Below are 18951 nucleotides of genomic sequence, written 5' to 3'. Positions count from 1 at the left end.
GGGACCATTATTGAATAGTCATTTTATGTTAATTACCTTACGTTTTTGTATCATCAATTAAAACTGATCTATTTTTCAGTACATAGTACTTCTACCTACTTATTTGTGTATTATTTTATTCTTCTTGTTTTTTTGGAAATATTTTAGTACTTAGTTGGAAAACTAATAAATTTTTCAACTCGTTTCTGCATTTTTTATATTTTTAATCCTAATACCTACTATGTAACAGTGCGTGACATTTCTGATACACTTCCACACGAATACATTTCACACCTCAACAGTAATACCATCACATCTGCGAGTTCACCGCAAAATTTTAGCAATAAAATTAAAAATAATATCATTTTTCTCAATAAATCTTTATTCTTAAATTTACAAATTTGAACTCTTTAGAGTACCTATACCAAAATGAAAACGAGATCGATGAGATCACACATAACCAGAACCTACTTTACCAATAATATAATTATATTAATATGTAAAACACGAATTCGACCCGTGAAGTTGCCCCCTCCCCGCGCCTCACCCCTCACCCCTACCAAAAAATAACTCCGGATTCGAACTCTACGACCTTGAAAACATATTAATCGATACATTACACGACAATATAAGCAACATTTGAAATTTTTCCTCTCCCCACGCCTCACCCCCCACCCCTACAAAAAAAATAAGTGCAGATTCGAATTCTACGACCTCGAAAACATATTATTCGACGTATTGCACATGGATGAGGGTTGAATTCAAATTATCACCGTTTTTGGGGGGGGTCTGTGGCCCACTGTGGACCATGAGTGCAGAATGCGAGAAGAAAGTATCCGCTTTTGAAATGTCGTGTTATCAAAGGCTACTACGGATCTCATGGAAGGACTTCATCACCAACAAGGAAGTATTAGCAAGAATAGGAGAGGAGCGGAAAGTTGTAGTTGAAGGTATCAAAAACAGAAAGCTAAAGTACATAGCACATAAAATATGAGAAAATGGTATTTTCATGCTAGTGGTACAGGGGAAAATCCAAGGAAGATCGATGAGAGGGAGGAAATAATCGGAACTATTAACAACAAACTCACCGGCCAACTCTCCTTGTAAGACCCTGAAAGAAATGATCAGATATGCTAGATACCGGCTAATATAAATGGACATATACGCTATCTCCTGTAAAGGAGCGCGACTATGACGACGACGAATTAAGTATGCACAAAAAAAATAAAATACATAAAAGGTTACAGAAGTTTTTTATTTTACAGTGGAGTCTCGATAACTCAAACTCCGTTAACTCGAAAACTCCGATAACTCGAGGCAAAGTCTGTTTCCCTTCAACTCTCCATAAGACTCAGGGCCATATCACAGAACGTTACTTATGCTTACTTTCGGACTTACATGGCTGCCTAAGCAAATTTTTGTATCATAGATGGATTTTTTCCAACTTGAAAACTGTTTTGTAAACAAAAAACTTGAGAGGCCAAATTTGAAGTCTTAAGCTCAGCTTGAGCAAAATGTTTAGAATAAAAATACGTTTTGTAGTTACTTTATTATTTTTCAGGGGTGTTTTTTTTTTTATAATAAATTAACTGTGTATAGTGAATTTATGAGGTGAAATGTTATGCTGAATTGGTTTCTATGCATTTGTTATTTGTTTGAAAAATTTTTCACTACAATTTTCATCGTATATCTGAACTGAACTAAACAATTTGAAGATAATAATAGATGATATAATCGTACGGTAGGAATATATCTCGCAATAATCCCTGTACATACAAAACAAATACATTATTTGGCATTTATTTTTATTTTTTGAGTATTCTTAACTTAACTCATTTTTCTTTTGCCCATTTTTTGTGATTCGTAATTTCATTATCATTCATCAGCTTATCACAACAACATTTCTGAATTATTTTTCATTCTTTCATATTCTCTCGTTAATATCAAACAAGTAACAACGTTTTCACATAAATTTGATAAATTTGAAATTTGATCTCGTAAAATCAGAAAAGGAAAAGAAGAAAACATTGTCAAAAACGCTATGTACGTGAGCTACGAGTTGATTACTCGTGTAAACAAAAAGAAACGATTTTATTTTTTTGGAATTATCCACAGATTATACGAAAAATTTTCATTTATTAGCAATTTGATTGGTTCTTACAGGATCTTGCAGCTTTATTGTTATTGGCAACATAGCATGATATAGAAAGCTTACATTTGTTTTATGATACCAGTAAAAGAAAAACTTCAACTTAACTTTTGTTTACTTTTGTTCTATGATAGCGAATTTTACTTATGACTTGGGAAAATCTCATAGTTGAGTCAAGCATAAGTTGTGTTCTGTGATATGGCCCTCTATGTAAAATTCACTTCTTTACCTCGAAGTAAAATTTTTGAAAAAGACAAGAAAAAACCTCTAACATTTTGCCTCATCTATAAGTCGAATTTCTTGTTGAAAACACTTGTAATTTCGAATCTCATTGGTACAAAACTCTTTCACATTCTTATATTGGTTATCTTCAATGGTACCTATTGTACAATCCCATTCCATGCTTTACTCGTACATAGGTATCAGGCGACGTGGTAGCGTTGCCACCCCGCCCTCCCGCAGTTTCAAACGCGTCATGAAACGCGTTACCGTAGGCGGCGCAACGCCAGACGGAGTTATATTCTCAAATCATTTCATAATGTTAGCCCAGAATATTTCCAACGCAATTTTCTCAAAAACTATGCGTTTATTCAAAAAACGCATAGATACTTTTTTTCTTATTTTTCAAAGACCTTTCAGAATATATAAGAATAATTTTTGTACGATAAAAATTCGCAAAGTTTCAAGTACCTTGTTTTTTGTCATTTTGGTAAAATTCTTCTTCAAGTTCCACTCAAAGTTAGAAGGATTGGCCGAACCAATTTTGATGAAATTTGGAATATAGCTTTGATTTGTCAACCATTACTGACTGAAAGCAAAAAATTGTAAATTTTTTGAAAATTGACCCTGCACCCCCCCTTTTTGGGCCCCAAAAATTTTCAAAATTGACCCAAAATATCAAAAGGCACTTCTCCACCACAAACTTGATGTTCATGCAAAAATTGAGCTTTGTAGCCCAATTACATCAAGCTTGAGTGGAGTCTAAAGATGCTGAAAAATGACAAATTTTGAAAAAACGAGCAGTATATTTATCCAAAGTACAATCAAACCAAAGCTGGGATAGATGTACGTACATCAAAAGGCACATCTACGATGTTCAAAGTACATTTGAACAAAATTTCAGCGTGATTTGTGCCCTATTCGAAGCTGTAGCTTTTCTTAATGAAGTAGTTTAATTATACTCAAAAAATGGCCAACAATCCATTTTTTAAGAAAAGCTGCAGCTTGGAATAAAGTCCCAATCACGTTGAAATTATGTTCACATATACTCCAAACACCACGGAAGTGCCTTTTAATATTTTCAAATTGATATGAGCTTTCATTTATGCGCAATAATAATTATTATTGCACATAAACGTTCAATATCGAAATGTCCGTTAAATTTAAAGCACAACACGTGTTGCCATTACAAGGTGAGCGTTGTATGCAGTTGAAATGCGCCGTTTTCTAAGCAGCCCAAGTGGCTGCTTGCTTTAAGCTTCTGCTCGCCACGCAGTAGACTCCGGTTCGAACCCCATCAGAATCAAAAATTTTTTTCAATTTTTAATTTTGTAAGCTGATTTTTTCAATATGATTTTTATTTAATAGGTATGTTCAATTTTTAAAAATATTGTAAAAAAACGTTGTTTTTCACTTCCGAAAGTACAAATTTTCTTTTGCCCTTGTTTTTTTTTTTTAAAGTAAACATGGAAAAAATTTCATTACGCAAATTTATTTAAAACAAACAAGATACATTTTTTCACCTGAAAAAACATGTTTTTTTTTACTTTTTGAAATGACGTTTTGCTTTACTTTGTTCAGGTTTGTTTGGTTTTCATTAAAAAGTTGACATTTAAATTCCAAAATTTTTAAGCCAAAAAATGGAACCTGAAAAACACATCGTTTCTCACCTCTTGAATTTTTGAACGTTTTTTCACTCGAATCACTCAGCTATTTTTTCTATCCTTTTCCTAAACTAAAAAATTCCATTTTGAAACTTCAAAAAATTCAAAAACTAAAATAATAATTTTTTAATAGGTATTTCTATCAATTATTGGTAAACTTGTCATTTCATCTCTCATTTCATTTTAGAAATTTGTATTCGCTATTGTGTCATTTTATTTGACAAAATTTAAAGTCTTTTTTTTTACTGATCGGCGAATTTTTGGTCAACCCCTTCCTCCATCACCCTTAAAAACCCACTGTTTTTATTCCAGTCAGTTTAATGACAAATGTCCAGTAATCTGTCCACTCTCTGCATGCTCCTGCCACCAACGCTATTTTCATTCATTAGATTAAACACTTCATCACAATAATATAGAAAAAAAAGTACTGATATCCTCCAAAAAAACTCTTCAAAAAAGAATTACACCCCGCCCTCTCCACGATTCCTAATGAACCTACTCCATGAACAAAAAATAAAAATTTCAGTAAGAAAATGTTATGATATCATGGTGGAATCCGCCCCTAACAAAAACAACCTACCACTTCACCATTTATCGTATAAGACAATCTATGAAACAGCTAATGAGCCAAAAATTTGGGCGGACAGATCCCTCAAATAAGTTTAGTAATCTAACTTGACTCTGGAGTGTGGAAGATTTGTCAGCCCCCAAATTTTTGGCTCATTAGCTGTTTCATAGATTGTCTTATACGATAAATGGTGAAGTGGTAGGTTGTTTTTGTTAGGGGCGGATTCCACCATGATATCATAACATTTTCTTACTGAAATTTTTAATTTTTGTTCATGGAGTAGGTTCATTAGGAATCGTGGAGAGGGCGGGGTGTAATTCTTTTTTGAAGAGTTTTTTTGGAGTAATACATGTTTTCATTTCATTCTGGTAAAAAAAAACACTCATCCAATTCAAAACTTCCCTAACTCGAAATATACCAAAAATTAACCTCTATAACTCGAACTCCGATAACTCGAAGTCAACTCCTTTTCCCTTCAGCTTCGTGTTATCAAGACTCCACTGTATTTTACAATTTAGGTCTCTACAACAGCGTACACCAATTACAGGATAGACCGTTTACAGCTAAGAGATAAAACTAAAATAGATCTGAAAAACTATGACTTACAACAAGAAAATCAAAAAAAAAAGGTAAATCAGCAAGAAACAAAAGAAACATTAGTACCTACATACAATATACACGTAGTTGTTCTTATTGGAAAAAAAAAGTAAAATGAGCAAAAAAAGGAAAGAAAAAGTACATAACCAAATAGAAAAAAAACAATTCTTTTTTTAAACTAAAGAAAAAAACAAACAAAGGGCAGAAAAAAATTTGATATGAAATGGCTCATAAGCAGCTCCTATTGGCGTATTCGGATTCCTCACTTGAGAAATCCAATGTTAAAAAATACGGCCCCCTGATTGGCCAAAAATGCCGTCACCATTCTGCTATTGCCCCACCCACAACATTTCTTATCATCACGCTTTGCTTTTTCTGCTATCTTCTAGCTCCGAAGTATTACTTTTTTTCCAACTCAACTAAAGAAAATAAAATATGCATTTTCCAGATAATTATTAATAATTTTATCTTCTACCTGTTCCGCAACCTGCAATAATCTCAATTTGGATTTCACTACACCTGTTTTGCTACAGGTAATTTTCTTTTCAACTCGCTTACTCTAGTTTTCAATTTGTCTCTACATAAATATTATAAATATTAAATAACAATATTCACTCAAACTATCAGCAATCAGAACAATATCATACAAAACAATGCTTCGCGAATTTACACTCACCAATTTGCCATGAAAATTAAAAACGCTCACTTTCGCCTTCTGGTGCTTGTATTATATTTGTAATACATATATTGTTGCATTTCGCGAATATTTAATGTTAATTACCAACTACCATTACAAAGACATACAGGATCAAGCAAGCGTTTCAGTTTTGAATTTAGTGAAACAAACCCTGCTCTGAATCGAATTCTTATGGACTTATCCGCATCATTCGGATCGGATCTCCGATCTCAATAATTATAATCATGCACTGTACGAATAAAATGATTAAATGATAGATGAATGCAGATACACGATAAACATAACAGGCAACACAGCTAAACAACTCGCTAACTTTATTATTTAAAATATTCAACATTTTTACTAGAAGTATTCGCTGTGTTCAATCAAAGTGTTTACTTACTTCATATAAGCGATTGCGTAAAACGCGGGAACTAAATAACTGAAAAGTCGAGATTGCTGGAAAACCTTTATTTTATGACTAACATATTTTATTCCCTCACTTGGCAGTTGGATAAAAAACTAAAAAGTAATTACCTAAATTAATAAAATAATGATTTATTTCAGAGATAAAACCGCGAACGAGAAAATGGGATGATAAGAACGGTAGTGAGTGATAGCAGTTAGTGACAGCATTTTTGGCCAATCAGAGGGTTGTATTTTTTAACATTAGATTTCTCGAGTAAGGAATCCAAATACGCCTCCTATTGCACCCACGCTCCTATTCCCATGCCTTCTCCGCCACATGCCTGAAAGTAGACCTACCCATACTATAGATGTCTGCATCCACACACCTACAGAGGATGAGAGGAGAATGTCAGAGATACCCATGATGTTATTCATAGGAGACACTTGTGTAGAGAGAATATTTTTTTTCCTGGAGTGGATTTTTGGGGCCCAGAAATTAATTTTCCCCAAAAGGTTATGTGGTGTCTATAAGAGAATAAATTTGGATAAAATTTTGGGACAAGGAATAATGGTTTCACATAGATAGGATAATGAGTGGATTTAACAAATGGGTAAAGTGAGCATAGAAGATAGGTAGATGAAATAGGAAGAGACTAGGGAAATAGGAAACGTACATTAGGAAACAAAACCTTCTAGACATCACATATATGACTAATTATATCAGAATTCATCTAAATAAAGAATCTTCTACACATAAAAGAAAAGAGGATTTGGTAGGTATAACTAAGAAGGTACGAGATAAACTCATAAGTAATTTAGTATTTTGAAAACATCATACAATGTATGATTCATTACAATTCTCATGTAGTTCCAAATGGGTGTCTAGTGATCTCATAATCGAGATATATCAGTCAAATTTAGAAGGTAGGTAAACCTACCTGAGATTCGTAATTAAATCATATCGAATAAAATAAATAAAACAAAGTCAAAAATCAGACTATATCATTCTTTACACAATTAGGTATTTCATGTCGCATATAAATAAATGCATATCTAACCTAGTAAGGGACTTGGTTTCTCAGCTACATGTCGAATACCATTGGCACCTCTGTGCTAGGCTTTAAGCTGCCATAATGAAACTCATTTCGCAGATGAATAATAACCAACAAGTCACTTCACAGTATATCGGTAAAAAAAGAATTAATTCAGTTCAAATCATTGTAATAAATCTTTTTCATTTTACAATGAACATAATTGACAAATCAAACATAATTAAAAGTAATATATGCGAAAAAGAACGCACATACACACTTATATCTATTCAGCATAAATTCATAAGTTAGTTGATCCGTTTTATGACGTATTTGAAATTCAACTTTTATCCAACGGAATCAACTAACGAACTCTAGTTTCATTTTTCTTTACTTATTAGAATCCTATAGATGAGGGTTAGATAGGTATCTATACCACAGTTACTATCTTTTACATTGCAGTGGATAAGATGGTATAAGAACATCAATGCAGTCTTCTCTCTTCTCTTTACTAACAAATCAACTTCAAACCCTTCGAAAAGCTCATTTTGTGATAGATCATGGGGATAATATTCAAAAGTTTTAAAATATAGGTATTTCAGAAATCCATTTTGAATTTTTTCAAGCTCTTTTATAAATTTTTTAGCATGAAGGAACCAAATTAGTCAACCAAACTCAAGTATTGATCTTATGAATGAGAGGTAAAGGACCTTGAGTGTACTTATCCTCTTGAAGTGCACTGCATTTCTGACAACAAAATAGGCCATCCTCCTTGCCTTCGCTAACACAGTATTAACGTAACATTTGAAAGTAAGTCCCACATTAAGATTTATACCCATGTCCCAAACAGTAGTCAAGCCACAAAGTTCTTCCTCATTAACTGTATAAGTATACTTCAAAACATTTTTTTTTCGATTAAATGTCATTGTTGCGCATTTGGAGATGTTAAGGGACAGTTTGTTCTTGATACTCCATTTCACAAACCTATCAAAAATTTGCTTGAAGACCCTGACAATCCTTGATATCTTTAATTTTCCTGTATATCTTTACTTACATTGTCAGCAACAGAGGCATAGCCAGAGGGGTTTTGGGGGTCGAGACCCCCCCCCCATTGGCGCAGGGTCACTGCTAAAATTTTACGATTAAAATTTCTCATTTATCCACTGCACATGCATAATATTATGACAAACCATATAGTTGGGGTATTGTAATGAATAAATAGGTAACAATAAGTCAATAGCTATGAACTACGATCAATTCGTTTCACATTCATATCTTCTGGCTACTTAAATTCTCAAATATTACGTTTTTTGTTCATTTTAGCTATTCCTAGGTACCTGTTTTAAAATTTTTAGTCTCAAGAAAGAGACTTATTTGCTGACTTTTTTGAAACTTGATGGCACATTTTTGAAATATTTTGCTCTCATTGCTCAGCTGAGTACAGTTTTTCTATTTCTAAATTTTTTTGTACCTGTGCAAGGTACATAGAGCTACCTAACTCTTGAATATGTCAAACGAAATTACGAAATTGACTTCTTGTAAAAAAAATTATAATTTACTGAACTGCTCGCATTAAAAAAATTTTTTACTTCGCAGAACATGATATTTCGAGAGCTTTTGCCCTCACTTTGTTCGGGCCTTTTTGCTTTTCTTTTCCAGACCTGAAATTTCTAAAAACAAAAAAATCGTCCAAAAACTGAAATTCTGAAGCATAAATAATGAATCTCCTCCTATAAAAAAGCATTGTTCTTTTCCATATCAAAATCATACTATCCAGAAGCTTTTGCCCTCGCTATGCTCCGGCTAATTGTTTTTTCTCTCATCATGAAAAAAAATTTGGACCAACCCCCCCCCCTCCAGATATGCTCTGGCTACGCCACTGGTCAGCAAAAATCTGTATTTTTGAATTATGTATCACAGATGGTATAGGTTGTTTACAAACAGAAGAAAGAAAAGGGGACCCAAGTTGGAGCCCTCAGGGACACCTGATGGACATGGGTAAATTTTGAATATTTTATTTTTATAAGAAACATATTGGATGGTTCTTTTAATCTGTGAACATGAAAGAAAATGTGTTTTAAATAAATTTGTTTAAAAATACCTGCAAATAATAAGAAAAATACTGAATCATGGGTAAGCCAGGCGCTCGTAGGCTGAAGGACCTATGAGGAAAATTTTCAAAATGCTTCTGTAACAGTACCTAGAGCACGCTGCTACGTGTTGAAACGTAAATTTGAAAACGGGACCACTTGTACAAAAAGATAGAAAAGCTGCGATAATGCTAAAAAAGGATGAGAATCGCTACATGAAAATTTAATTTGTTGCATTGGAAATGCTCGAAATTTGATTTTTTTTAAAACCAAAAAATCGGAAATTAAATTCCCATTAGATAATGTCCTATGCATAATAGCAAAAAACCCTACCGCTTTTTGGTAAAAATTGAAAAACAACATTCCCCCAATAGCGAAAAATGTATGACTAAGTACATGGAAAAAGTTGAATAAACAACAAGTTATAACATAATTCAGAAACACTGTCACAAGGAAATTAATCAATAAGTACATAGGTACACGTACAGTGTACACACGTTGGATACATTTCTCAATGCCAGCCAATATTCAATTGCGTTGAGACTGAATAAGTTGTTGGAGCAACCACGATATCAAGCCATTCTTTGTTCATACTAGTTCATGTCCGACAGCGCATCAGGTATAAAAGATCTTCTCTCATACTTACTTTGCATTACATTAATTTTGCCATCAAGGTCCACGTTTATTCACAGGAATTACATCACGTAAAATAACTTTCGGTCCGATTTCAAAGGATAGGTAGGAGTAAAAGTAAAGAACATCGAAAGTCCCGAAAATTCGAAGTATGGTAATGATGAATCACATCGTGATTTTTATAATCCTGAGCTCAGTTGTGACCGAAGTAAGCATGCGAAAGAACACTTTTGAAGTTCTGATTCTGAAAATTGCACAAATGAATTGATTTTACTCCAGATATACGTACATGTAGGTAAAATATTCAATTTTTTTAGACTTATTGCGATTCGCCACCTGCTAAAGACTTCGTAGATGAATATTACATGGTTACACCCACGAAAACAGATAAAATCACCGAGAAATATCACAAATATGCTCAAATGGTTTTGGATACTGATAAAGATCCTAAAGTTATGATGAGTATTTTTGTGTACCCAGATAAGATTCGATGACGTGCCATAAGCCAAGAGATCACAGACCTGAACCAAAAAATTGTGGATTAGCTTCAAGGAATTCATGAAAAAGTGCATCTACTTAATTCGACATGAGTATATAAGTACATATGTATTTCGGCTTCTGACGAATGGATCTTCGAATTATTAGAGACGAAGAAGAAGTTATTGGATCAGTGAATGGTACACACCTCAAAATCTATTCTATATTAATATAGTATGACCGGATTCTTATGACGCTGAGATCTCAGCAACGGCTGAACCGATTTCGCTCAGTGACCTCTCAAAAAATAGCTTTTGAACCGTAGATGTGCAGGTTTTTATCAAAAGTTCTAAAAGTTGCACCGTAAAGCTTAAAAAAGCTCAAAAATTGATTTTCGCCCATAAGTAGCGCATTTAATGTATACGAGTACATTATACAGTGGCGTCGCGATAAGTGAAAATTCAAGGGAAGAAAATTTTTGTTTCACTTATCAAGTTTTTCACGTACGAAGGTTTCAGTTAGAGTTTTTTTTTTTTTGGTCAATTTTCAATTATCGAAGTTTGGATAAAAAAAATGGAAAAAATTGAATTTTTATTGATTTTTCTTACAAATTGATATTTTTATTGATTTTTCTTACAAATTGATACATGAACAGCTCGAACGTATTATGAATTTATAATTTGAAAAACTGATCAATTTTTGATTGCACTTCTGCCGAACGATGTGCCACACTATCAATTTTAATCAAAGCAGTGAAGTGTTCATCAAGTAGATCCTCCTGCTGCTCCAAACAAAGCACGAGAAAAATGAATTCTTTCATTAAAATTAATGTTGTTCTACTTTTTAAATCACAAATTTTCCAAAACTTTTGCCCACGCTTCATTCGGACCATTCAAGATGCTGATTTTGAAAATGTTGAGAATATAAAAATTAAATTAAACAGAAAAATTCCAGACATACTTAACAAGTTCTCTTTCACTTATAGAGGCTGAATGATTCAGTACCTTTCAGTTAAAGAGGTATTTGCACTTATAGAGGTAAAACGCAGGCAACATTTCACTTGTAGAGGTAAACAGGTGCATTTCCCCGGCCCCCCACCGCCACCGATCGACTTCAAAAATAGGTCATTCGTTTTTGCTACGTTTGTGCTGGTTTGTGCTGAAAATTTTTTCGTTTGTGCTGCCCCCCTTCCGGAGATATTTTGAAAAACTTTTGGGGGGCTGTAGAAACGGGAGCCCCCCCCCCCCACTTTCGCGTAGAGGGTCCATAATGGTGTCAATCGTTTGTGCTACGTTTGCGCTGGTTTGTGCTGAAAATATTTTCGTTTGTGCTGCCCCCCTTTCCGAGATATTCGAGAGAACTTTTGGGGGGGCTGTAGAAACGGGAGCCCCCCCCCACTTTCGCGTAGAGGGTCCAAAACGGTGTAAATCGTTTGTGCTACGTTAGTGCTGGTTTGTGCTGAAGCTATTTTCGTTTGTGCTGACCCCCTCCCTGAGGTATTTGAGAGGACCTTTGGGGGGCTGTAGAAACGTAGCCCCCCCCCCACTTTCACATAGAGTGTCCAAATTAGTGTCAATCGTTTGTGCTACGTTTGTGCTGGTTTGTGCTGAAAATTTCTTCGTTTGTGCTGGCCCCCTTCCTGTGGTATCGAGGGGTTATTTGTGGGGGGGCTGGAGAAATGAATTTTAAAAAGGGGGTTAGACGAAAGGTTGGGAAGAGAAAAATATATGTGTCGTTTGTGCTTCGTTTGTGCTGGTTTGTGCTGCCACCCATAACCCTCTAACCCCACCCCACACTAAAATACGGCTTTCCACCATTTATTAGGATTACACGTTACCCCTATTAAACTAAGCAGATTTGTTCTTTTTCGAATTTCATTGCTTTCAACAGCTAAATTGATTCATTATCGCTGAAAAATGAGATCCTTAAAACTTAAGTTCAAAAATTTCATTTTGACCAGTGCCCTAAGCTCTCCCCCCCCCCTTTACGGAAGTTGACGTACGGAAACATGGTGACAACGTTTTTTCTTCTTCTCGTTTTTACTTTAAATTCCCTAATATGTTATATGTACTTGCTTCATTACAAATAACGGTGCATTTTCGACTTGGAAGAGGTACGGTGGAGGGGGTGGAGCTGGGCCCCCAAAAATTGAGTCCAAAATGGGGGGAAATCAATTACAAGTGAATTTTGGTCTCATCGGCGGTCTGATTGATCACAAAACTAGAACAACCGTCTGCGGTGCACATTGTAGAATAGTTTTGACCCATAAACCCCCGGAGGGGGGGAGTTCATGTCCCCCAAATTTTTTTTTATGAAAGTTTTGTCAAATTCGAGAATTCTTTGACTGAAAAGTCGAAGTAAATACTCTAATTGAAAGTATTTTGGATATAAAGCACTCCGGACAGACTTCTGAGCGAGAGAAGGAGGGGGGGGGGGTCAAATTCTCCAAAATTTTGAAAATCGGATTTTTATTAGTTGTGTAGGTACTCACGTTTGTGCTCACTTTTCATTCATATTATGTTATTAGAATCAACGAAGTTAATGCGGAGGCAAAACGTTCAAAAATCACCTCAATAAATCATTTTTGATATTTCGAGGCATTCAAAAACCCCTCCTTCACAAAATTCTCGAGTCCGGAAAATGTTCATAATTTAAAGACAATAGGGGTACATGAACCTCCTACCCTCCTAAAAAAAGCCACACGGAGTCATAGTTACTTTTATAGGTTCTAAGTAGTCAATGTGATGACAAAACGTACATAAAAAACAAAAATATTATTTTCCAAATTTTGGAGCATCTATAACCCCCATTTACCTCTTGCTCATCAGTCTGTCTCGAGTGCTTCCTGAGCGAGAGCAGGAGGGAGGGGGTCAAATTCTTCAAAATTTTGAAAATCGGATTTTTATTATTTATGTAAGGTACGTTTTGTCATCACATCGACTTCTTTGATCCTGTGAGTAAGAAATACGGGTCCCGAAGAATAATTTTGATTCGGTGTGGCCCCTCTTGGGGGGGGCTCCTGTGCCCCAATTTTTTTCTATTATGAACATTTCCGGATTCCAGAATTTATTTGATTCATTTCAGCTAAACAGTGAGATCCTTTAAATTTCAACTTAGAAAATGGATTTTAACTCATGCCGCAAGCTCTCCCTTTTCCTTATGAAAATCAACACAGGGAAGAATGGTAAAAACCCGTTTTACCTATTCTCTGTTTTTCAGCATTAAGAGTCGTAAGATTTTTCCTCCTTTAAAAGCCTACAATATACACGTGCCTACTCGTTCCGTTGCGATGCGTTTTGGACCTCAAGATTCATTTTTTTCGAAGGGGGTGGCGGTAGGAAACTCGAGCTGCAGGTCGCAGGTCCCCAAAATAGAGGAGAAAATGAAAAAAAAATCTATTGTGCTTCAAATCTGACCTCGTCTTGACTTTTTTGTTCTGATCATAAAACTCCAGCATCATCGCGAAATAATTTGGAACCCATTGGCTTTATGGGGGAGCGGTAAGTGGTTGGGTCTCAAAACTTTTCAAGTAATCAATATTTGCTCAATTCAAAGATTTTTTTTGTCTGAAAAATATAAGAAAATCTTTGAATTATTGTATTTGGGATAGGAAAGACCCGGATTGACTTGCGGAGGAAAAGAGCAGAGGTAAGATACCTCCCTTCTCAAGTGTGATAGCACTGATTTTTACACGATGAATTTTTTTTTTCATATTTCATCGCTCCCAATAGCTAGATTTATTCATAATCATCAATCCCCAAAAAATAAGATCATGAAAATTTCAGCTCAAAAATGTTTCTTTTATGGAAGTTAACATAGACATACGCGGTGAAAACTTTTTTTTTCAACTGTACTCGAAGAAACCAGTTTTTATTTTAAAATCCCAACATACCTACATGCTTCATTACGAATTACGATGCATTTTTGACCCGGAAGAGTTATGAGGGAAGAAGAAAAGAGTGATGCTGTGCTTCCAAAAATTGAGTCCAAAATGGAAAAAAAAATCAATTACCTAAGTGAATTTTGGTTTCGTCGACTTGTTTGATCACAGAACTGGAACAACATGAGGGGGGGATGCATCGTAAAATAATTTTGACTCGGTGATAGTTATTTAGAGGAGGGGGTGAGAGGGTTCATGTACCTCATTGATAGTTCTCGACGTTTTGAGCTCAAACTAGACGATTCCCGGTGTGTCAGTTTTTATATAAATATATAGATATATATATAGTAACCAGACTTGTCAACTAATCAATGGGTTAATTTTACTATACAAGTGGACTGGCCAACTTCTCAACTATAGTTGACAAGTCATGGGTTAATTTTACTATACAAGTCAACTATGAGTTTTCAGAAACTTCCAGCAGAGCGCGCATGGCTTAGAAATCAAGGCGCGAGGACGAACGCAGGGTCTACAGTTGATTTGTGGTAAGTAGAATGTGATGCGCTGGTGGATATGTATGCAAATACATCGATCCTGAGTGTACAGGACAACAAATTTGACTTGAAATTTTTCAGTATTTTATTGGCACATGGAAAAATTAGAAACATCAAAAATTTTTATGGAGTTCAAGCTTTCTTGTGGTGTTTTCACTTTTTTAAAATTCAAATTATTTCAACTCCATTTTCAAAATTTTTCTTCAAAATTTAGCCTAAAAATCTGAATAGTTTTTTCAACACATAGATTTTTAAAATATTAGATTGAATCTGCAAATAAAATTTTGGTAAGTGATTTAGAACAGAAATTATGCCAATTTTAAAATTTTGTTCACTTTTCTGCATATATGCCAAGCATAGTTGACATATCTGGTCGCAAGCAAATATATCTATATATGTATATATATATATAAAAACTGACATACTGGGAATCGTCTAGTTTGAGCTCAAAACGTCGAGAACTATCAAAATTTTTGACCCCCGACCTTTTTATCCAAAGTTGGGCCTACCGCAATAGCCATCATTTTTTACAAAAATGTGGCTAAAAAGCTCAATAATTGATTTTAACATACACAGCGCATTTGACATGTACAAAGAAGTACGTATATTATATCTTGAAAGAGCATCAAAAGAATAGTTGTGCTGTGAAGCTCAAAGAAGCTCAATAATTGATTTTCGCCCAAGTTTTGAAGACAGATTTGAGCCTAAACTAATGTTTGAAATCAATCGATTGTATGTAGTTTCAATCATCATTGTAAAAAGCTTAAAAAGCTGACGTTGGTACACTTTTTCAACGTTTGAAATCGATCGATTGCAGTTTCATTCAACATGGAATTTCTTTTGTGGGGGGGGGGGGTGAAAAATAAGGTAACCTTTGAAATCAAACGATTGTATGTAGTTTCAATCTCCATCGTAAAAAGCTGATGTTTGTAGACTTTTTCAACCTTTGAAATCAATCGATTGTGGTTTCATTCCACATGGAACTTTTTTTGGTGGGGGGGGGGAGGGGAGGGTGAAAAATAATGTCGGTATGATTAAAGTAATTCTAAAAAGTCTGTAATTTACTTGTAGTTTGGAACTTTCTTCGGGGGGAGGGGGTGTGACAAATAAGGAGGGTATGATTAAAGTTTGAAAACGACCAATTATATGTATTTTCAATATTCGACATGGAACTTTGGGGGGGGGGGGTAATCAATCTCCATTGTAAAAAGCTGATGTTGGTACACTTATTCAAGCTTTGAAATTGATCGATTGCAGTTTCATTCGAAATAGAGCTTTTTTTGGGGAGGGGGGTGAAAAATAAGGAGGGTATGATCAAAGTTTGAAATTGATCAATTATAAGTATTTTCAATCTCCATCGTAAAAAGCTGACGTTGGTACACGTTTTCAACCTTTGAAATCGATTGATTGTAGTTTCATTCGACATGGAACTTTTTTTGTTCGCGGGGGGGGGGGGTGAAAAATAAGGTAGGTATGATTAAAGTAATTCTTGGAATCAATATTCACAGCAAAACCACAATAATAAATTCAGATCAGTAAAATGCACACCTAATCACCTTAGATCGCTAACTGCCAACGTTGATTTTTTCATTTCAGGCGAATTTCTGAAAACAGCGAAAATAGCTCTTGGTCAGGGTCGTTGTGATCCGGATCATTACGTGATCCGGATCATTTTCTGCAGTAGGAATCGTGATCCGTGATCCGGATCATTATACCACAACGATTCGTGATCTATGATCCGATTCAAAATTTTCCGCAGATCATTTTTTCACGGATCATTTTTTTCACCAGTAATGCTGCATTGCTGCATGTTTCTCCTTTGAAAATTCGATTTTATTAAAAATTAATGGAGTTGAACTCAATTTAATGATAACGAATAATTGGTTTTTCGCTAGGATGCTTAGTTTTTGATTTTTTGACAAAAAACTAAAACTTTGAAATTATTTTTTGAAAAAATTGCAAACTGTGTTTCATAAAAATCGATCTGGAGGCGAAAGGAAGCGTCCTATGAAAAAATTACGTATGACCAAAATTGTTGAGAATTAAATTTCCAATCGACATAATGTCATTAGTTTTTTTCTAGGATGCTTAGTTTTTGATCTATTGACAAAAAACAAACTTTTTGAAATGTGAAAATTTCATCTTTCAATTTCTGAAATTTGCAAGATGAGGCTGACTTTTTCCACCCCTGTATAATGTGTTATTGCAATTTTTGAAAATAAAATGGAGACTACTTTGTTTTTCACGTTTTTGTTCAATCTTTAATTTTAAAAAAACAATTTAGTACCTTATAAGTACCTAATAGAATTTCCTTGAAATGATCCGAAAAATGATCCGTAAAACTTGATCCGGATCATTTTTTTCTGGAGTTATTCGTGATTCGTGATCCGGATCACAATTTCCCGGGAGATCTTTGATCCGTGATCCGGATCACAAATTTCTGAATGATTCGTGATCCGTGAATCGGATCAAATTTTCGTGATCCGCAACAACCCTGCTCTTGGTGCATTATTTTCTAGCAAGCTTTTTTGGGTCCAATTCTGAGATTTTATCTTCGTTGAGATCGTGAAAACGTGATTTTAACGTTTTTTGGAAGAGTAAAATCTAAGAATTTGACCTAGAAAAAGCTCAATTGAAAAAATATGCTCAAACTTCTTTTTTAGGAGTGCCTATAAGGTGGGGCACACTAAAAAAAAGGGGGATCAAAATTACGAATATACTCGGAGCTTAACAAAACCTTTTCATCCGAATAATTGAATATATATGTATCTCAAAACGTGACATTTGGCGCAAATTGCTGGTTTCTTTGAGCACCAGCGCAAAATTTTATTGAGCTCAAAATGTGGTAGGATGGAGGTCTTTCAGATACTAATAAACTGTGAAATGCTTTTCAGCGGGGTTCAAAGAGGTAGGTTCAAAATTGATGGTTCCAAAATTTTCCAAAAATCAACTCCCCTCACATTTCTGCCCCCGAAAGTCAAAAATAGAAAAATCACCTCACTTAACGTTACGTTTATCGAGTTCGAATGGATATTTTACGCTAAAAAAGTTTTTGAAAATAATACTCAGTGGTTCCTAAAATTCTTTTTTATTTACAACTTTGGAGGACCCCTGGAGCCCAAAAAATGGTCATTTTTGGTCAACTAACCACGGATTCGTATTCGGGACATTTATTACAACATTTTAAGAGTGATCATGTCCAGAACTGTCATGGGGCCAAAAAATTTTCTTATCGGGACTCGTCATTTTTTGAACCTTCTCGAATCATTATGAGTAATGACTTATGACTTTACCATTCGCTGCCATTTTTAGCCTTCCAAGAACAATTTGAAGATGGGTAGATTGAAAAAATTATAATTTCTAATAAATTTTATGGCGTTTTACAATCGTTAAAAATTCATCATTTTAGCAAAGTTGTGGAGTTCTCAAAATATTATTAAATTCGTCTTACCTACAATTTTTACTATAGGATTCATCAAATTTAAGAAATAATGAAAAAAATCATTAAGAAAAATATGTAAAACGAATGCAAAAATAAATTTATTTTCATCGTTAAATAATAACAATATTATCTAATAAGTAAATCAATAAATCCATTGCGTTATTCTTTATCGCGTCGTTCGAACCCAAATTCATACCTAACCTAACAACAACTCGACATTACAAACCCATGATAAGTACCTAGACCTACAAAGTTCGCTAAGTAAATACTCGTTTACAGCGTGAAATTAATTCAAACACATTTTCACTGTCATTGCCGCCGAACAATGTGATTATAAATTTTTTTTATTACTTTGACCAACCATTTCATGCGTTGAAAAAATTACAAATTCCCGCCCTCTTTTTAATATTTCAAATGACGTGAATCAGCATGCACCGAAACATGATCAATTAATGACCCAACCACAAATACACATTAATTTGGCTTACTCGTGCTTCTACTTTGTAAATTCATCATCACAAAAACACTTGAACTCGACAATAAAGATTTTCAAAAAAAAAAAAATTGATTTGTATCTTTTGTTC

At 34.5% G+C, this 18951-nt stretch overlaps 1 protein-coding gene across 3 annotated transcripts in view; it reads right to left on the bottom strand.

Moving 5' to 3' along the window:
• Nucleotides 1–18951, bottom strand: part of LOC135849338 (uncharacterized) — a 181731-nt gene that overhangs the window by 121628 nt on the left and 41152 nt on the right. The gene's annotated exons all lie outside the window — the stretch shown is intronic.

This window comes from Planococcus citri, chromosome 5 (genome assembly GCF_950023065.1).
Source record: "Planococcus citri chromosome 5, ihPlaCitr1.1, whole genome shotgun sequence".
NCBI lineage: Eukaryota > Metazoa > Arthropoda > Insecta > Hemiptera > Pseudococcidae > Planococcus > Planococcus citri.
This window is presented reverse-complemented; position numbering and strand designations above follow the sequence as displayed.